Source organism: Hemitrygon akajei, chromosome 7, assembly GCF_048418815.1.
Source record: "Hemitrygon akajei chromosome 7, sHemAka1.3, whole genome shotgun sequence".
Lineage (NCBI taxonomy): Eukaryota > Metazoa > Chordata > Chondrichthyes > Myliobatiformes > Dasyatidae > Hemitrygon > Hemitrygon akajei.
In genome coordinates this window covers 131,675,591-131,697,653 of record NC_133130.1, presented here as the reverse complement: position 1 = coordinate 131,697,653, position 22,063 = coordinate 131,675,591, and the positions used below count along the sequence as shown (strand labels likewise).

Below are 22,063 nucleotides of genomic sequence, written 5' to 3'. Positions count from 1 at the left end.
CTACATACAGTGTATACAACCGAACGAAACAACGTTCCTCCGGACAACGGTGTACCCTCACTACAGGCAGTGTATACAACCGAACGAAACAACGTTCCTCCGGACAACGGTGTACCCTCACCACATACAGTGTATACAACTGAACGAAACAACGTTCCTCCGGACAATTGTGTACCCTCACTACATACAGTGTATACAACTGAACGAAACAACGTTCCCCCGGTCAACGGTGTACCCTCACTACATACAGTGTATACAACTGAACGAAACAACGTTCCTCTGGACAACGGTGTACCCTCACTACATACAGTGTATATAACCCAACGAAACAATGTTCCTCCGGACCACGGTATACCCTCACTACATACAGTGTATACAACCAAATGGAACAACGTTCCTCCGGACAACGGTGTACCCTCACTACAGACAGTGTATACAACTGAACGAAACAACGTTCCCCCGGTCAACGGTGTACCCTCACTACATACAGTGTATACAACTGAACGAAACAACGTTCCTCTGGACAACGGTGTACCCTCACTACATACAGTGTATATAACCCAACGAAACAATGTTCCTCCGGACCACGGTATACCCTCACTACATACAGTGTATACAACCAAATGGAACAACGTTCCTCCGGACAACGGTGTACCCTCACTACAGACAGTGTATACAACCGAACGAAACAACGTTCCCCCGGACAACGGTGTTCCCTCACCACATACAGTGTATAGAACCGAACGAGACAACGTTCCTCTGGACAACAGTGTACCCTCACCACATACAGTGTATACAACCGAACGAAACAACGTTCCCCCGGACAACGGTGTACCCTCACCACATACAGTGTATACAACCGAACGAAACAACGTTCCTCTGGACAACAGTGTTTCCTCACTACATACAGTGTATACAACCGAACGAAACAACGTTCCTCTGGACAACAGTGTTTCCTCACCACATACAGTGTATACAACCGAACGAAACAACGTTCCCCCGGACAACGGTGTACCCTCACCACATACAGTGTATACAACCGAACGAAACAACGTTCCTCTGGACAACGGTGTACCCTCACCACATACAGTGTATACAACTGAACGAAACAACGTTCCCCCAGACAACGGTGTACCCTCACAACACAGCACATAAGACAAAATATTACCATACGTTGTACCCAGCCCACCCACCGTCTGCCCCTGGCTCTCCCTCTCCACCACCTGCCCCACACACCTCCAGCGGCTCTCCACTCTTGCCATTCCCACCGTACTTTGCTCCCCCAGATTCACAAACTCGTTCTCCGCTCCACGACGACAAATACAGTACCGTGCAAGAGTCTGGGATGTTCTAGCTCTTTACAGTTTATGTGCCTAAGACTTCTGCACAGTGCTATGCCTCATTTGTAGAGAGAACATTCACACAGAATCTCTTTAATACAGGGGTTCCCATCTTTTTTATGCCACGGACCAATACCATTAAGCCGGGGGTTGCTTTACCCAGTCTTGCAGTCTGTTATCCCATCGAACTCAGGCTACCTTGAATTTTCCTGTCCATGCATTGTGCTGTGATGGAGGCCCACGTGTAGTGGTGAGTACGGCACGATCACGTTCAGTGCGTCGGAGTTCAGAGTTCAGTTCTGACGTCTTCCGGAAGGAAGAATGTCCGTCCTTCCTGTGTGCACGTGGGTTTCCTCCAGTTGCTCTGGTTTCCTCCCGCTGTCCGAGGATGTGCTGGTTAGTAGCTGAATTGTTTATTTTAAATTGTCCCGTGATTGGACTAGGGTTAAACTGGTGGGTTACTGGGCGTCATCTTTCCCCTTCCTTTCCAATCCTGATGAAGCGTCTCGGCCCAAAACATCAACTGTTTAATCATTTCCATCGATGCTGCCTGACCTGCTGAGTTCCTCCAGCATTTTGTGTGTGTTGCTCTGGATTTTCGGTATCTGCAGAATCTCGTGTGTTTATAAGAAATATATAGACTGTGAATATGTATAAATTAAATAATTTGTGCAGAAAGAGAATTTTTAAAAAAGTACTGAGGTGTTGTTCATGGGTTCAATGTCTGTTTAGAAATCGGATGGCAGAGGGGAAGAATCTGTTCCTGAATCACTGAGTGTGTGTCTTCAGGCTTCTGTACCCCTTGTTGATGGGGGTCCTTAATATTGGATATAGAGTGTAGACGGCGCAGGACTAGGCTCTCGGTACAAAATTATTCTCTGCCTAGTCTTTGGAGAATTCGTTCTTCAGTTGCTGACATCAACCACTGAGACAATTTATTGGATACTTTTAAAGGCCAAAGATTTTAATTTAATTAATCTGAGCCTTCGAGCAATGGTTGTAGAAATAGTGCAGCTGCTCTGCTGGATTTGAAGTTTTGTTTTGCCTTGGCGAGAGATGCACAAATGCAATTTGCAGACTGGAATCTGTGAGGCAGTACGTCTGCTGCCCAGGCTGTAAGTGTTGGAGGAGATTTTTAATTTGGCGCAGGCTGCGGTTAATAGGAGGTTCGTTTTCAGGGAGGCTGCGGGCCTGACATTTCACTCTCGTGATCTCACTGAAGATTTGGCAGAAACTCTCTCTCACACGCTGCAAGCTATCCACAGGCATTCTCTGTTTCTTGGTTCAAACTAGTTAAATGGTGTCGCAACAACAACCTTGCATTCGTAGTCAGGAAGACCAAGGAATAGACCGTGGGCTTCAGGTAGGGAAGTCGGGGGAACACACGCCAGTCCTCATCGAGGGGTCAGGAGCGGAAAGACAGAGCAGTTTGAGGTTCCTGGGTGTGAACAACTCTGAAGATCCATCCTGGGCTCCACATATTGATGTAATTACAAAGAAGGCACAACAGCAGCTATATTTCATTAGGAGCTTGAGGAGATTTGGTATGACACCAAAGACACTTGCAAATTTCTACAGATGTTCCATGGAGAACATTCTAAGTGTCTACATCACCGTCTGGTATGGAGGGAAGGGCTACTGCACAGGATCGGAAAAAGCTGAGGAGAGCTGTAAGCTCAGCCAGCTCTATCATGGGCACCATCCTCCCCAGCATCGAGGGCACCTTCAAAAGGAGATGCCTCAAAGAGCCAGTGTCCATCACTAAGCACCCCCATCACCCAGGACATGCCCCCTTCTCATTGCCACCATCAGGGAGGAGGGACAGGAGCCTGAAGACACACACTCAGTGATTCAGGAACAGCTTCTTCCCCTCTGCCATCAGGGAGGAGGTACAGGAGCCTGAAGACACACACTCAGCGATTCAGGAACAGCTTCTTCCCCTCTGCCATCAGGGAGGAGGTACAGGAGCCTGAAGACACACACTCAGCGATTCAGGAACAGCTTCTTCCCCTCTGCCATCAGGGAGGAGGTACAGGAGCCTGAAGACACACACTCAGCGATTCAGGAACAGCTTCTTCCCCTCTGCCATCAGGGAGGAGGTACAGGAGCCTGAAGACACACACTCAGCGATTCAGGAACAGCTTCTTCCCCTCTGCCATCAGGGAGGAGGTACAGGAGCCTGAAGACACACACTCAGCGATTCAGGAACAGCTTCTTCCCCTCTGCCATCAGGGAGGAGGTACAGGAGCCTGAAGACACACACTCAGCGATTCAGGAACAGCTTCTTCCCCTCTGCCATCAGGGAGGAGGTACAGGAGCCTGAAGACACACACTCAGCGATTCAGGAACAGTTTCTTCCCCTCTGCCATCAGGGAGGAGGTACAGGAGCCTGAAGACACACACTCAGCGATTCAGGAACAGCTTCTTCCCCTCTGCCATCAGGGAGGAGGTACAGGAGCCTGAAGACACACACTCAGCGATTCAGGAACAGCTTCTTCCCCTCTGCCATCAGGGAGGAGGTACAGGAGCCTGAAGACACACACTCAGCGATTCAGGAACAGCTTCTTCCCCTCTGCCATCAGAGAGGAGGTACAGGAGCCTGAAGACACACACTCAGCGATTCAGGAACAGCTTCTTCCCCTCTGCCATCAGGGAGGAGGTACAGGAGCCTGAAGACACACACTCAGCGATTCAGGAACAGCTTCTTCCCCTCTGCCATCAGGGAGGAGGTACAGGAGCCTGAAGACACACACTCAGCGATTCAGGAACAGCTTCTTCCCCTCTGCCATCAGGGAGGAGGTACAGGAGCCTGAAGACACACACTCAGCGATTCAGGAACAGCTTCTTCCCCTCTGCCATCAGGGAGGAGGTACAGGAGCCTGAAGACACACACTCAGCGATTCAGGAACAGCTTCTTCCCCTCTGCCATCAGAGAGGAGGTACAGGAGCCTGAAGACACACACTCAGCGATTCAGGAACAGCTTCTTCCCCTCTGCCATCAGGGAGGAGGTACAGGAGCCTGAAGACACACACTCAGCGATTCAGGAACAGCTTCTTCCCCTCTGCCATCAGGGAGGAGGTACAGGAGCCTGAAGACACACACTCAGCGATTCAGGAACAGCTTCTTCCCCTCTGCCATCAGAGAGGAGGTACAGGAGCCTGAAGACACACACTCAGCGATTCAGGAACAGCTTCTTCCCCTCTGCCATCAGGGAGGAGGTACAGGAGCCTGAAGACACACACTCAGCGATTCAGGAACAGCTTCTTCCCCTCTGCCATCAGGGAGGAGGTACAGGAGCCTGAAGACACACACTCAGCGATTCAGGAACAGCTTCTTCCCCTCTGCCATCAGGGAGGAGGTACAGGAGCCTGAAGACACACACTCAGCGATTCAGGAACAGCTTCTTCCCCTCTGCCATCAGGGAGGAGGTACAGGAGCCTGAAGACACACACTCAGCGATTCAGGAACAGCTTCTTCCCCTCTGCCATCGGGGAGGAGGTACAGGAGCCTGAAGACACACACTCAGCGATTCAGGAACAGCTTCTTCCCCTCTGCCATCAGGGAGGAGGTACAGGAGCCTGAAGACACACACTCAGCGATTCAGGAACAGCTTCTTCCCCTCTGCCATCAGGGAGGAGGTACAGGAGCCTGAAGACACACACTCAGCGATTCAGGAACAGCTTCTTCCCCTCTGCCATCAGGGAGGAGGTACAGGAGCCTGAAGACACACACTCAGCGATTCAGGAACAGCTTCTTCCCCTCTGCCATCAGAGAGGAGGTACAGGAGCCTGAAGACACACACTCAGCGATTCAGGAACAGCTTCTTCCCCTCTGCCATCAGGGAGGAGGTACAGGAGCCTGAAGACACACACTCAGCGATTCAGGAACAGCTTCTTCCCCTCTGCCATCAGGGAGGAGGTACAGGAGCCTGAAGACACACACTCAGCGATTCAGGAACAGCTTCTTCCCCTCTGCCATCAGGGAGGAGGTACAGGAGCCTGAAGACACACACTCAGCGATTCAGGAACAGCTTCTTCCCCTCTGCCATCAGGGAGGAGGTACAGGAGCCTGAAGACACACACTCAGCGATTCAGGAACAGCTTCTTCCCCTCTGCCATCAGAGAGGAGGTACAGGAGCCTGAAGACACACACTCAGCGATTCAGGAACAGCTTCTTCCCCTCTGCCATCAGGGAGGAGGTACAGGAGCCTGAAGACACACACTCAGCGATTCAGGAACAGCTTCTTCCCCTCTGCCATCAGGGAGGAGGTACAGGAGCCTGAAGACACACACTCAGCGATTCAGGAACAGCTTCTTCCCCTCTGCCATCAGGGAGGAGGTACAGGAGCCTGAAGACACACACTCAGCGATTCAGGAACAGCTTCTTCCCCTCTGCCATCAGAGAGGAGGTACAGGAGCCTGAAGACACACACTCAGCGATTCAGGAACAGCTTCTTCCCCTCTGCCATCAGGGAGGAGGTACAGGAGCCTGAAGACACACACTCAGCGATTCAGGAACAGCTTCTTCCCCTCTGCCATCAGGGAGGAGGTACAGGAGCCTGAAGACACACACTCAGCGATTCAGGAACAGCTTCTTCCCCTCTGCCATCAGGGAGGAGGTACAGGAGCCTGAAGACACACACTCAGCGATTCAGGAACAGCTTCTTCCCCTCTGCCATCAGGGAGGAGGTACAGGAGCCTGAAGACACACACTCAGCGATTCAGGAACAGCTTCTTCCCCTCTGCCATCGGGGAGGAGGTACAGGAGCCTGAAGACACACACTCAGCGATTCAGGAACAGCTTCTTCCCCTCTGCCATCAGGGAGGAGGTACAGGAGCCTGAAGACACACACTCAGCGATTCAGGAACAGCTTCTTCCCCTCCACCATCAGATTTCTGAATGGACAATGAACCCATGAACACTACCTCACTAATTTTTTTTCTCTCTCTCTCCCTCTCTTTGCAGTACTTATTTAATGTATCTATGTCTATATCTATCTATACACATATATATATATAAAACTTACTGTAATTTATAGTTATTTTGATGTATTGCAATGTACTACTACTGCAAAACAGCAAATTTCACAATATATGCTGGTGATATTAAACGTGATTCTGATTCTAATTCAGACACAGAATGGAACAGACAGCATGGGCACGTAGTGGTTAGCGTAGAACTATTACAGCAGCAGTGCCCCGGGTTCAGTTCCCGCCGCTGTCTGTATGGAGTTTGTACGTTCTCCCCACGACTGTGTGCGTTTCTTCCGGGTTCCTCCGACGTTCCGAAGGTTAGGGTCAGTGAGGTGTGGGCACGCCATGCTGGCACCGGAAGATTGATGACACTTGCAGGCTGCCCCCAGCACAGTACAGTACAGGCCATTCAACTCGTGATGTGCCTACTCTAAGATTAATCTAACCCGTCCCTCCCACATAACTCTCCATTTGGATTCAGGATTTTCTGACTGGCAGGAGGCAAAGAGTGGGAATGAAGGGGTCCTTTCCTGGCTGGCTGCCAGTGACCAGTGGCGTTCCACAGGGATCTGTACTGGGCCTGTTACATCGTCAGTGATTGGGATGATAGAATTGATGGCCTTGTGGCCAGGTTTGTGGACAATATGGAGACAAGTGGAGGGGCAGGCAGTTCCGAGGAAGCGGGGAGTTGCAGAAGGACTTAGACAGATTAGAAGAATAGGCAAAGAAGTGGCAGATAGAATACAGTGTAGGGAAGAGTACAGTCCTGCTCCTTTGTAGAAGGAATAAAAACATAGACCGTTTTCTAAATGGAGAGAAAATTCAACAATCTGAGGTGCAAAGGGACTGGGGAGTCTTTGCGCAGGATCTCCTAAAGCTTAATTTACAGGTTGAGTCGGTGGTGAGGAAGGCAAATATGATATTAGCATTCATTTTTGGAGGGCTAGGATATAAAAGTGAGGATGTAATGCTGCGGCTCCATAAGGCACTTGTCAGACCTCAAGGAGTAGTGCGAGCAGTTTTGGGCCCCTTATCTAAGAAAGTATGTGCTGACTTTGGAGAGGGTTCAAAAAAGGTTCACAAAAATGATTCCAGGATTGATTGCTTGTCAAATGAGGAACGTTTGATGGCTCTGGGCCTGTATTCTCTGGAATTCAGAAGAACGAGGAGGATCTCATTGAAACCTATCGAATGTTGAAAGGACTTGGTAAATTGGATGTGGAGACAATGTTTTCTGTGGTGAAGGAGTCTAAGACCAGAGGACACAGCCTCAGAATAGAGAGACATCCATTTCGAGATGAAGAAGAATTTCTTTAGCCAGAAAGTGGTGGATCTGTGGAATTCATTGTCCACAGGTGGGTCTGGAGGCCAAGTCATTGGGTATATTTAAAGGAGAAGTTGATAGATTCTTTCTAAGTCTTATTAGATCAAAGGTTACAGGGAGAAGGCAGGAAAATGGGGTTGAGAAGGATAATAAATCAGCCATGATGGAATGGCAGAACAGGCGTAAATATAGAAACATAGAAACACAGAAAGCCCACAGCACGATACAGGCCCTTCGGCCCACAAAGTTGTGCCGAACACGTCCCTACCTTAGAAATTACCACGCTTACCCATAGCCCTCTATTTTTCTAAGCTCCATGTACCTATCCAAAAGTCTCTTAAAAGACCCTGAGAAGGCGTGATTGGCCGAATGGTCTAATTTTGTTCCTATGTCTCATGGTCTTTGTTTTCTTTCAGCCAGGTGTCTATCTAAGAGTCTCTTAAATGCCCCTAATGTACCTGCCTCTACCAGCACCCCAGGAACACATTCCACGCTCCCAACCGCTCTCTGTGTGTAAAAAAAAAAATGACCTTTGACATCCCCCCCATATTTTCCCAGTCACCTGAAAATTATGCCGTCTTGTATGAAATATTTCTGCCCTGAGACAAGGTTCATCTTACACATCATTATCAAGTCACCTTTTCCTCTCCACAGAGAAAATCCCTAGCTTGCTCAACCTTTCCTCATAGGGCGCACTCTTTAATTGAGGCAGCATCCTGGCCTAATCCAATCTGATTGGCTGTGGAAGTATTGAGGGAGGGGTGGTTCGAATGTCTCTAACCCAGGGGCCTTGGAGTACAAGTAAGTGGTTCCCTAAAAGTGGCATTGTGGGTAAGTCCATAAGATATAACAGCAGAATGAGGCCATTTGGCCCATCGTGTTTGCTCCACCATTTCATCATGGCTGATCCATTTCCCTCTCAGCCCCAATTTCCTGCCTTCTCCCCGTAACCTTTCATGTCCTGACTAATCAAGAACCTATCAACCTCAGCCTTAAATATACCCAATGACTTGGCCTCCACAGCCGCCTGTGGCAACAAATTCCACAAATTCACCACTCTCTGGCTAAAAAAATTCCTCTTTATCTCTGTTCTAAAAGGACGCCCCTCTATTCTAAGACTCACCCACTGTAGGAAACATCCTCTCCACATCCACTCTGTCAAGGCCTTTCACCATTTTATGAGATCCCCCTCGCTCTTCTGAATTCAGTGAGGACAGACCCAGAGCCTTCAATTGCTTCTCATATGATAACCCTTTCAAACCCAGAATTATTTTTCATCAACCTCCTGGGAACCCTCTTTAATGTCAGCTCATCCTTTCTTAGATAAAGGGCCCAAAACTGCTCTCAATACTCTAAGCGAGGCCTCACCAGTGCTTCATAAAGCTTCAGTGTTACATCCTTGTTTTTTATATTCTTGTCTTCTCTGAGTGAATGCTAACATCACATTTGTCTTCCTCACCACCCACTCAATCTACACATTAACCTTTAGGGAATCCAGCACACGGGCTCCCAAATCCCTTTGCACCTCAGTTTTTTGTATTTCTCTGCACTTAGAAAATAGTCAACACCTTCATTCCTTCTATCAGAGTGTATGACAACTGTATTCCATCAGTCGCTTCTTTGCCCATTCTCCCAATCTGTCGAAGTCCTTCCGCAGCCTCTCTGTTTCTGCGTTGTTACCTGACCCTCCAACCCCTCTTTGTATCATCTGTAAACTTGGCCATGAGACCATCAATGCCGTCATCCACATCATTGACATATAATGCAAGAAGAAGTGGTCCCAACACAGACCCCTGTTGAACACCACTAGTCACTGGCAGCCAGCCAGAGAGGACTCCCTTTGATTCTCACGCAGACGGAGTAGACAGGGTGGTGAAGAAGCCTTTGGTTTGCTGGCCTTCATCAATCAGGGTAAGTGAGTATAGAAACCTGGAGGACCTTTGTAACGAGGAAAGATTGACCAGGTTAGGACTTTATTCCTTGGAACGTCGAAGATTGAGGGGAGATTTGATAGAGGTATACAAAATTAAGAGGGGTATAGATGGGGTAAATGCAAGCAGGCTTTTTCCACTGAGGTTGGGTGGGGCTACAACCAAAGGTCATGGGTTAAGGGTGAAAGGTGAAAAATTTACGGGGAACATGATGGGAAACTTCTTCACTCAGAGGGTGGTACGAGCTGCCAACACAAGTGCTGCATGCAAGTTTGCTTTTAACGTTTAAGAGAAGTTTGGATAGGTACGTGGATGGGAGGGGTATGGAGGGCTATGGTACCGGTGCAGGTTGATGGGACTAGGCAGCTTAAATGGTTCAGCACAGACTAGTTGGGCTGAAGGGTCTGTATCTGTGCTGTACTTGTCTATGATCTATGACTCTATAATCTGGGATGTTCCTTGTTCTGTGGGATCACATGGGCCCCTGGGTAAGCAGGACCCCACACCGCATAGGGAAATCAGTGTGAGGTTACTGTCAGCTGGGGAGGGCTTGTGCACCCTCCGCCCCCGTCTCCAACTTCCTCATCAAATTCAAAGTTCGCACACGGCCCCTGGACCCGCTCACCCAGTCCTCTGCACAGGGAGTGAGACTGTTTGGTCAGGAGGGGGTTAACACCCTGCTGCAGAATGTACATGGGGCTTGCTAAGTTTGGGAAGATTTTATTTCTGTTCTGCAAGCTCTGCATTGCTGAAATTACCTCAGTGTGTTTTAGAATGTGGACAGCCTTCGGGCCAAATGGGAGTCTCGTGGGGTGAGTGTTCCCAGAGCTGTGTGTGGTGTACTAAACAATGTGGAGCTTCCTGGTGGCCAACCATTTCATTTCCAATCCGCATTCCCATTCCGACATATCCTCCATGGCCTTCCCTCTTGTCATGATAAGGCCACCCTCAGATTTAAGGATCAATCTCTTATATTCCATCTGGTTAGCCTCCAACCTGACAGCATGAAAATCGATTTCTCCTTCTGGTGAAAAAAATCCCTTCCCCACCCCTCTTCATCTATTAAAAGAACATGAAATGCTGGCAGAAGATCAGGATGAAGGGTTTCGGCCCGAAACGTCGTTATTACCTCCTCCCATAGATGCTGTCTGGCCTGCTGAGTTCTGCCAGCATTTTGTGTTTTTTTATTTATTTCCAGCATCTGCAGATTCACTCGTGTTGCCTCTTCATCTATTCTTCACTCTGGCCTCTTAACTCTTCTCCTCACCTCCCCCTGGAGGCCCTCCTCTTTCCCTTTCTTCTATGGTTCACCCTCCTCTCCTATCAGATTCCTTCTTCTCCAGCCCTTGACCTTTCCCACCACCTGGTCTCACCTATCGCCTTCTAGCTAGTCTTCTCCCCCTCTCCCAACCTTTTCATTCTGGCATTTTCCCCCTTCTTTCTCAGTCCTGAGCAAGCGTCTCGGTACAAATCATTGAGTGTTTATTAATTTCCGTGGATGCTGCCTGACCTGCTGAGTTCCTCCAGCATTTAGTGTGTGTTGCTCTGGATTTCCAGCATCTGCAGAATCCCTTCTGTCAATCAGTGCTTGCTGCGTCTGACACTTGCCTTGACGGAATACGAGTTTGCGGAGGCATTTTTACAGTCTGGACTGGAGCCTATTGACACACCTCTGGTGTAGGGATTATTTGTGACATCGAGGGTGGGGGTGGGACAGCAGAAGGTGCCTTCACCTGAGATTTCAGGAGGAATATTACTACGAGGGGCACGAGGGGAAATAATTTGCCAGGAGACGTTGGGAGGATGAGACACATGTGACAGAGGTAGGATAGATGGGCAGGGCACGTGTGTGTGTGTGTGTGTGTGTGTGTGTGTGTGTGTGTGTGTGTGTGTGTGTGTGTGTGTGTGTGTGTGTGTGTGTGTGTGTGTGTGTGTGTGTGTGTGTGTGTGTGTGTGTGTGTGTTTTTGTTCAATTAATTAATTAATTAATTAGAGATAGCGTGCAGAACAGGTCCTTCCAGCTCACTGAGCTGCGTCACCTGGCAACCCACACATTTGACCCTTAGCTTAATCCCAGGACAATTTACAATGGACCAATTAACCTACTAATCTGTAGGTCCTTGGACTGTGGGAGGAAACCAGAGCACCCGGAGGAAACCCACGCGCACATGGGAAGGACGTACAAACTTTCTTACAGAGGACGCCGGAATTGAACTCCGAACTCTGATGCCCCAAGCTGTAATAGCGTCGCGCTAACCGCCACGTTACTGTGGCGCCCCTTGTGTTTGTGTGTGCTTGTGAGTGGGTGTGAATGTGTGTGCGAGTGTGTGTGGAGTCTGATACTGCCTCCCTTTCATACTCTGCTCACTCCCCCCCACTCTCCTGAGCATTTCGTCCACCCCATCAGTGTGCCCCGATTCCTGCCATCCCCCCCTCTCTCCCCCGCCTCCTTTCCCGCCTAATTAAATACTGGAACAAGTTTCAGAGACAGAATGAGTGTTGTAATGTGAGATTAGTAGAAAGCAGATGTTTCTGCACGGCAGGGAGGGACTTCAGAGCATGTGGACTTTGAAAATAATGTTTGCTGTCAGAACACAAGAAGTGGGAACAGGAATTGTTATCCGATCTCAGACTCCTCTCCAGTCTTCTGCAGGGTCCTCTGCCCCCCCCCCACCCCCAACACTCTCTCCATTTCCCTTTATTACCAAATGCCCACAAACCCACTGAATTCAGTCAACAGGCAGGATAGACGAAGGAGAGTCAGTGGATGTTGTTTACTTGGATTTTCAGAAGGCCTTTGACGAGGTGCCGCACTTGGGGCTGCTTAACAAGGTAAGAGTTGATAGTATGCCAGAAAAGGTACGAACGTGGATAGAAGATTGGCTGACTGGCAGGAGGGTAGGCATGGGAATAAAGGAAGCCTTTTCTGGATGGCTGCCAGTGACTAGTGGTGTTCCGTAGGGGTCAAAAGATTCAAAGTACATTTATTATCGAAGTATGCATACAGTATTCAACATAGAACTTAGAACAATACAACACAGTACAGGCCCTTCAGCCCACATTGTTGTGCCGACCCTTAAACCCTGCCCCCCATATAACCCCCCACCTTATATTCCTCCATATACCTATCTAGTAGTCTCTTAAATTTCACTAGTGTATCTGCCTCCACCACTGACTCAGACAGCGCATTCCACGCACCAACCACTCTCTGAGTAAAAAACCTTCCTCTAATATCCCCCCTGAACTTCCCACCCCTTACCTTAAAGCCATGTCCTCTTGTATTGAGCGGTGGTGCCCTGGGAAAGAGGCGCTGGGTGTCCACTCTATCTATTCCTCTTAATATCTTGTATACCTCTATCATGTCTCCTCTCATCCTCCTTCTCTCCAGAGAGTAAAGCCCTAGTTCCCTTAATCTCTGATCATAATGCATCCTCTCTAAACCAGGCAGCATCCTGGTAAATCTCCTCTGTACCCTTTCCAATGCTTCCACATCCTTCCTATAGTGAGGCGACCAGAACTGGACACAGTACTCCAAGTGTGGCCTACCAGAGTTTTACAGAGCTACATCATTACCCCATGACTCTTAAACTCTATCCCTTGACTTATGAAAGCTAACACTCCATAAGCTTTCTTAACTACCCTATCTACCTGTGAAGCAACTTTCAGGGATCTGTGGACATGTACCTCCAGATCCCTCTGCTGCTCCACACTACCAAGTATCCTGCCATTTACTTTGTACTCTGCCTTGGAGTTTGTCCTTCCAAAGTGTACCACCTCACACTTCTCCGGGTTGAACTCCATCTGCCACTTCTCAGCCCACTTCTGCATCCTATCAATGTCTCTCTGCAATCTTCGACAACCCTCTACACTATTCACAACACCACCAACCTTTGTGTCGTCTGCAAACTTGCCAACCCACCCTTCTACCCCCACATCCAGGTCGTTAATAAAAATAACGAAAAGTAGAGGTCCCAGAACAGATCCTTGTGGGACACCACTAGTCACAACCCTCCAATCTGAATGTACTCCCTCCACCACAACCCTCTGCCTTCTGCAGGCAAACCAATTCTGAATCCACCTGGCCAAATTTCCCTGGATCCCATGCCTTCTGACTTTCTGAATAAGCCTACCATGTGGAACCTTGTCAAATGCCTTACTAAAATCCATGTAGATCACATCCACTGCACTACCCTCATCTATATGCCTGGTCACTTCCTCAAAGAACTCTATCAGACTTGTTAGGCACGATCTGCCCTTCACAAAGCCATGCTGTCTGTCTCTGATCAGACCATGATTCTCTAAATGCCCATAGATCCTATCTCTAAGAATCTTTTCCAACAGCTTTCCCACCACAGACGTAAGGCTCACTGGTCTATAATTACCCGGACTATCCCTACTACCTTTTTTAAACAAGGGGACAACATTCGCCTCCCTCCAATCCTCTGGTACCATTCCCATGGACAATGAGGACATAAAGATCCTAGCCAAAGGCTCAGCAATCTCTTCCCTTGCCTCGTGGAGCAGCCTGGGGAATATTCCATCAGGCCCCGGGGACTTATCTGTCCTAATGTATTTTAACAACTCCAACACCTCCTCTCCCTTAATATCAACATGCTCCAGAACATCAACCTCACTCATATTGTCCTCACCATCATCAAGTTCCCTCTCATTGGTGAATACCGAAGAGAAGTATTCATTGAGGACCTCGCTCACTTCCACAGCCTCCAGGCACATCTTCCCACTTTTATCTCTAATCAGTCCTATCTTCACTCCTGTCAACCTTTTGTTCTTCACATAATTGAAGAATGCCTTAGAGTTTTCCTTTACCCTACTCGCCCAAGGCCTTCTCATGTCCCCTTCTTGCTCTCCTCAGCCCCTTCTTAAGCTCCTTTCTTGCTACCCTATATTCCTCAATAGACCCATCTGATCCTTGCTTCCTAAACCTCATGTATGCTGCCTTCTTCCACCTGACTAGATTTTCCACTTCACTTGTCACCCATGGTTCCTTCACCCTACCATTCTTTATCTTCCTCACCAGGACAAATTTATCCCTAACATCCTGCAAGAGATCCCTAAACATCAACCACATGTCCATAGTACATTTCCCTGCAAAAACATCATCCCAATTCACATCTGCAAGTTCTAGCCTTATAGCCTCATAATTTGCCCTTCCCCAATTAAAAATTTTCCTGTCCTCTCTGATTCTATCCTTTTCCATGATAATGTTAAAGGCCAGGGAGCGGCGATCACTGTCCCCCAGATGCTCACCCACTGAGAGGTCTGTGACCTGACCCGGTTCGTTACCTAATACTAGGTCTAGTATGGCATTCCCCCTAGTCGGCCTGTCAACATACTGTGACAGGAATCTGTCCTGGGCACACTTAACAAACTCTGCCCTGTCTAAACCATTGGAATGAATTAGGTGCCAATCAATATTAGGGAAGTTAAAGTCACCCATGATAACAATCCTGTTATTTTTGCACCTTTCCAAAATCTGCCTCCCAATCTGCTCCTCTGTATCTCTGCTGCTACCAGGGGGCCTATAGAATACCCCCAGTAGAGTAACTGCTCCCTTCCTGTTCCTGACTTCCACCCATACTGACTCAAAAAATGATCCTGCTACATTACCCACCCTTTCTGCAGCTGTAATAGTATCCCTGACCAGTAATGCCACCCCTCCTCTCCTTTCCCCCCCTCTATCCCTTTTAAAGCACCGAAATCCAGGAATATTGAGAATCCACTCCTGCCCTGGTGCGAGTCAAGTCTCTGTAATGGCCACTACATCATAATTCCAGGCCCTTCTACCTTACTACCTTTACACCCTTTATTCTGCTTCTCTTTCCTCAAAGCCTCTCTATATCTTAGATTTGGCTTTACTCCATGCACTATACTTGCAGCTCTCGCATGACCTTTATCCTCCTCCACCTCACTATCTGCTCTAACACTCTGGTTCCCCTCCCCCTGCAAATCTAGCTTAAACCCCCTGGAGCAGCCCTAGCAAACCTTCCCGCAAGGATGTTAGTCCCCCTCCAGTTCAGGTGCAACCCATCCCGTCGGAACAGGTCCCACCTTCCCCGGAACAAGGCCCAATTGTCCAGAAACACAAAGCCCTCCCTTGAGATTCGGCTTCCTGCAGGCAGCCACAGGACAAAGAAAACATCAAACACCCAATGCGCGAAAAAAGGACAAATCGCGCTAATGGGGGAGAAGTGAGGGAATAGCACACAGAACATCAGACTGCAGGAACCTCAGATGATCTGAGAGTTCAGTTTAGTTCAGAGCTGTGTCGTTCGTTAACTGCAGGCCGCACAGCCAGCCTTCACTGAGACGCACCGATCAAATTGTGCAAAATTGCAAAACAAAATATAGATTCAACAGAAAGCCACATAACATAAACCGCAGGAACAAGCACACGGCCACAAACTGCGCCGATCAAACCTAGCCCAAGCCCAAGACTGTTACACCTCCGCCTGGCAGCCGTGATGGGGAGGGAGAGGGAGGCGAGTCAACACCGACTTGCCTTTCACTCTTGTCCTCGCCGATTTCACTCTTGTTCGACGCTTTAATCGGTGAGGGGTAATGGACCTGACGATGAGCTCGTTCTCGTGCCAGTCACAACCACGCTGAATTCTCCCGGAAACCGGGTCGTTCAGTCAGCCCAAAACACTTAACCAAAAATGTAAATTACGGACTCCACTCACACGCAGTTTAGTAGTAGAAGTAGGAGAAGAGAAAGCAGTTTCGTGACCTGTCTGCGATCTGCGATGGCCACGTTGGTCACCGGCGCCATCTCGGGACCGTTCCTTTTCACTTTATGCCGTTTGTCAGTGATTTGGATGATGTAACTGATGGCTTTGTGGCCATGTTTGCAGATAGGTGGAGGGGCAGGTAGTGTCGAGGAAGCAGGGAGGCTACAGAAATACTTAAACAGATGAGGAGAACGGGCAAAGAAGTGGCAGATGGAATACAGTGTCAGGAAGTGTCTGGACATGCACTTTGGTAGAAGCAATTAAGATGTTGACTATTTTCTAAATTGGGAGGAAATTCAAAGATCTGAGGTGCAAAGGGACTTGGGGGTCCTTGTGCAGGATTCCTTGAAAGTTAATTTGCAGGTTGAGTCGGTGGTGAGGAAGGCAAATGTAATGTTAATATTCATTTCAAGAGAACTAGAATATAAAATGAAGGATTGGTCAGACCACGTTTGGAGTCAAAGAACACAGAAACAGATGTTTTGGTCCATCCGGTCCATGCTGAACAGTTAATCTGCCTAGTCCTATCAACCTGTAACTGGACCAGAGCCCGCCATACCTCCACCATCTACGTACCTATCGATCACTTGCGCTGGGAGCTCATGTCACACTCTCCCCACCCTCTGAGTGAAGAAGTTGCCCCTCATGGCCTCTAGTTGTAGTCTCACCCAGCCTCAGTGGAAAAAGGCTGCTTGCATTTGCCCTGTCTATATCCCTCATAATTTTGTATACCTCTATCAAATTTCCCCTCACCTTCTACAGTCTAGGGAATTAAGTCTTAACCTGTTCAACCTTTCCCCATAACTCAGATCCTCAAGGCCTGGAAACATCCTTGTAAATTTCCTCTGTACTCTTTCAACCTTGTTTACATATTTCCTGTATGTAAGTGACCAAAACTGCACACAATACTCCACATTAGGCCTCACCAATGTCTTATCCAACTTCAGTGTAACAATGTACTCAATACATTGACTTATGAAGGTCGGTCAGTATGCCAAATGTTTTCTTTACGACCCTATCTACCTTTGACGCCACTTTTAATGAATTATGGAGCAGTATTCCCAGATTCCTTTGTTCTACCGCACTCCCCAGTGCCCGACCGTTCACTGTGTAATGGTTGGTCCTCCCAAAGTGCAACACCTCACATTAAATTCCATCTGCCATTTTCAGCCCATTTTTCTAGCTTGTTGCAAGTCATGAAAGGTTTCCTCACTGTCCATTTCACCCTCAATCTTGATGCCATCCACTAGTCACAGGCATCCAGTCAGAGAGGCAACCCTCTACTACCACTCCCAGGCTTCTCCCTCAAAGCCAATGTCTAATCCAACTTCCTACCTCCTGTTGAATGCTGAGTGAATGAATCTTCTTGACCAGCCTCCCATGTGGGAGCTTGTCAAAGGCCTTGCTAAAGTCCATGTGGACACCATCCACTGCCTTGCCTTCACCAGCTTTCCTGGTAACTTCCTCAAAAATGTCTGTAAGATTGGTTAGACACGACCTACCATGCACAAAGCCATGTTGACTATCCCTGATCAATTGCTGTCTATCCAAATATTTACTGTATATATCCAGTCTCTCAGAACACCTTCCAATAACTTTCCCAATACTGGTGTCAGGTTCACCGGCCTATAATTTCCTGGTTTATTTTTAGAGCCTTTCTTAAACAGCAGAACAACATTAGCTATCCTCCAGCCCTCTGGCACCTGTGGCTAAGGATGTTTTAATTATCTCTGCTAGGGCCCAAGGGAACTCCTTGTCAGGGCCTGGGGATTTATCCATCCTAATTTGCCTCAAGACAGCAAATACCTCCTCTCTGTGATCTGTACAGGGTCCATGATCTCACTGCTACATGGTCTCCCATCTATAGAAACTCTGTGTTGGTCTCCCAAGTAAATACGGATGCAAAAGATCCATTTACGGTGTCTCTCATCTCTTGGCTCCATGTATAGTTCACCACTCTGACCAATTTTGTCCCTTGCTATCCTTTTGCTCTTAATATACAGTACGCTAGAGCAACCTCGTGCCTTCTTTTAGCCTTCCTGATTTCCTTCTTAAGTGTTCTTTTGTATTTCTTGTACTCCATTAGCACCTCATTTGTTCCTTTCTGCCCATACCTATTATGCACCTCCTTTTGTTTCTTAACCGCGACTCAATGTCTCTCAAAAATCAAGGTTCCCCCAACCTGTTATCCTTGCCTTTTATTCTGAAAGGCACATCCAAGCTTTGTACTCTCCAAGTTTCACTTTTGTAGGCCTCCCACTTACCAAGTACACCTTTTGCCAGAAAACAAACTGTCCTAGTTCACACTGGCCAGAGCCTTTCTGATAGCATCAAAATTGACCTTTCTCCAATTTAGAATCTCAACCTGCAGACCAGACCTAACATTTTCCGTAATTACTGTGAAACTGATGGCTTTGTGATCACTAGTTGCAAAGTGTTCCCCTACACAAACTTCTGTTACCTACTACCCTGTCTCATTCCCTAATAGGACATCAAGTCCTCTCTCTAGTTGGAACTTCTAGGTAATGATTAAGGAAACTTTCTTGAACACATTTGACAAACTTTATCCCATCTGGTCCTTTCATAGCATGGGATTCCCAGTCGATATTTAAAAAGTTAAAAGTTAATAACCGTCAAGATGAGGCCACACGCAGGTCGATGGAGCAATACCTTATCTCCCGCCTAGGTAGCCTCCTTCCTGCCGGCATGAACATCCAACTCACTGACCTCCATTGATACCCCTGCCCCCCACCCTTACCCCCATCCCTATCTATAGTTTTAGTCTGGTTCTCTTTCTCTCTCTTTTCCCCCCCCCCCCACTATAATCTCCCCCCAGTCCTACCATTCTTTCTCTTTTATTTCCCATAATTCCCCACCTTCCCCGTAGCCCATTTCCCTCCAGCCTATCACTTCCCAGCTCTCTACTTCATCCCTCCCCCCACTTCTTATCCCCCCTCAACCACCCCATGTAACTTCACTCCTGATGAAGGGTTTCGGCCCGAAACGTCGTTATTACCTCCTCCCATAGATGCTGTCTGGCCTGCTGAGTTCTGCCAGCATTTTGTGTTTCTATTATAATAACCTTATGTTTCTTGAAACAGTCTGCGATCTCTCTACAAATTTGCTCCGCTAAATCCCACAGATGGATGGGTGGTCTGTAATATAATCCCATTAATCCCTTTCATATTCCTCAGTTCCACCCATAAAGCCACACCAGGCTAGTTCTCCAGTCTATCCTGATGGAGCACTGCCTTGACATGTTCCCCGACTAGTGAGACTACCCCTGCTCCTGTAATTCCCCCACTCTGTCATGTCTAAAACAATGGAAACCTGGAATACGGTATTGAGTAGCGGGTCCTGTCCTTCCTGCTAGCACGTCTCACTATTGGTTTCATTGTCGTCATTCCAGGTGCTGATCCAGGCCCTGAGCTCATCTGCCTTTCCTACGTTATTCCCTGCATTGAAATATATGCAGCTCAGGACACTAAACCTACCATTCTCGACCTTTTGATTCCTGACTTAACATCTTTCTCTCCAACCACTCCACTCTCTGTTCTGGTGCTCTGGTTCCCAGCCCCTGCAGTTCTAGCTTTGGGTCTCTTGTCTAAGAAAAGATTAGAGAAGGTCAGGAGAAGATACAGGCAATGAAAGGGTTAACGTACGAGCAGCATTTGACGGCTCTGGGCCTGTACTCGCTGGAATTTTCAAGAATGGGGGAGGTGGTCTCATTGAAACCTTTCGAATGTTGAAAGGGCTCGACAGAGTGGATGTGGAGAGGATGTTTCCTAGAGTGGGGGAGTCTAAGACCAGAGGACACAGCCTCAGAATAGAGGGACGTCCTTTTAGAACAGAGGTGAGGAGGAATTTCTTAAGCCAGAGGGAGGTGAATCTGTGGAATTCTTTGCCACCGAAGTCTGTGGAGGCCAAGCCATTGGGTATATTTAAAGTGGAGGTTGATAGGTTCTTGATTAGTCAGGGTGTCACAGGGAGAAGGTAGGAGAATGGGGTTGAGAGGGTTAATATGTAAATCAGCCACAACGGAATGGTGGAGCAGACTCAATGGGCAGAATGGCCTAATTCTGCTCCTATGTCTTATGGTTTTATGCAGCAGGTCAATCCCTTGTCATGGATTGTGGTGTCAGGAGTGAGCAGTATTCGTGGGGATGGTTGGGCTGCCCAGTAACCAGCAGGGAGCCTCTCTTCATAGGGCCACAGGGTTTGACTGTAGGCAGAGCTGGTTTCTATAGTTACGAAGTTGGAATGAACACATTGCTTAACACAATTACTTGCTCCGTGGTCACCGATTCCCCGCTGTTGGGGTAAACAGCGGGGCAGTTACTGAGTAAATGGAGTCTTGTGCTCCCGCAGAGTCCCGGCCTACAGCAGAGGCCCGGCTTACAGCAGAGGCCCTTGGAGTCCAGATCCATGCAGGGAGTTGGTTGCTTCACACTGAACGACACCAGCTGCATCCTTGAAACCATTATTTCAATTTCTACAGGGACTGAGGTTTTATTGAAGAAATCATGGGGAAGGAATGAGCTCTCTGTTATGCTGAAGTGCTGAGCTCTTGCTGGGACTGTGGGAGCGGTGGTCAGGTCGGACGGGAATGGGGTCCACCGTACTCTTTGCCGTGTGTGATTTACCATCCACACCTGTCACCAGCACCTCACTGCCAGATGCCATTTATTTTGAGGCTAAAACAGAATTTGACCTTTCATTATGCCTGATTCTCCTGCCAGCCACTGGGTGCTGTAGCTACAGTTATGTGCAGAAGTACTTAGATTCCAAAAGTCTTAGGCACGAATGTATAGCCAGGGTGCCTAATACTTTTGCACAGTACTGTAGTAATTTTATGTTTTGCACTATTCTGCTGCCACAAAAAAAACAAATTTCATGACGTAAGTGAGTGATGATAAACCTGATTCTGATATGCGTCTCTATTGTGGACTGAGAGTGGGAAGGGGGCAGGGAGAGGGGAATCATGGTTGGGAAAAGGGGAAGGGAGAGGGGAGGGAGCGGGAAGCACCAGAGAGACATTCTGTAATGGTCAATAATGATCAATTGTTTGGAATCAAACGACCTTGCCTGGTGTCTCAGGGCTGGGGGAGTCTGCACCCACCCCTGGCACTCCTTCTCTGCCCCCGTCCCACACCCCTCCCATGGCACTCCATCCTCGCCATTCCCAACATCCTTTGCTCCCGCCAGATTTACAAACTCGCTCTCTGGCTTCACTCTGACAAATCCAGTACTGTGCAAGAGTCTAAGGCTCCCTAGTTGTATATACGTGCCAAAGATGTTTGCACAGTGTTGTATGTACTGTGTATTTTTTTGTTTGTAATTTGTAGTTTATTTTATCCATTGCCCTGTACCACTGCTGCTGCAAAATGAGACATTCCACGACGTAAGCCAGTGGGCAAGACTAGATCTAGAGGTCATGGGTTAAGGGTGAAAGATGAAATATTGAGGGGAACCTGAGGGGAAACTTCTTCACTCAGCTGATGGTGCAAGTGTGGAACCAGCTGCCACTGGAAACTGTGGTTGTGGGTTCCATTTCAACATTTAAGAGAAATTTCAATAAGTACGTGGATAGGAGGGTTACTGAGGAATATGGGTTGATGCAACTAGGCAGAATAACAGCTCAGCATGGGCTAGATGGGACGAAGGGCCTGTGGTGTAATGTTCTATCATAAAGCTGTTTCTGTTTCTCAAGACGGCAGCTCACGCCCCCATGCCGCCAGGCATTAC

At 48.1% G+C, this 22,063-nt stretch overlaps 1 protein-coding gene across 1 annotated transcript in view; it reads left to right on the top strand.

Moving 5' to 3' along the window:
* adgrd1 (adhesion G protein-coupled receptor D1) overlaps nucleotides 1-22,063 on the top strand; it is a 145,623-nt gene that overhangs the window by 111,452 nt on the left and 12,108 nt on the right. The window lies entirely within an intron of this gene.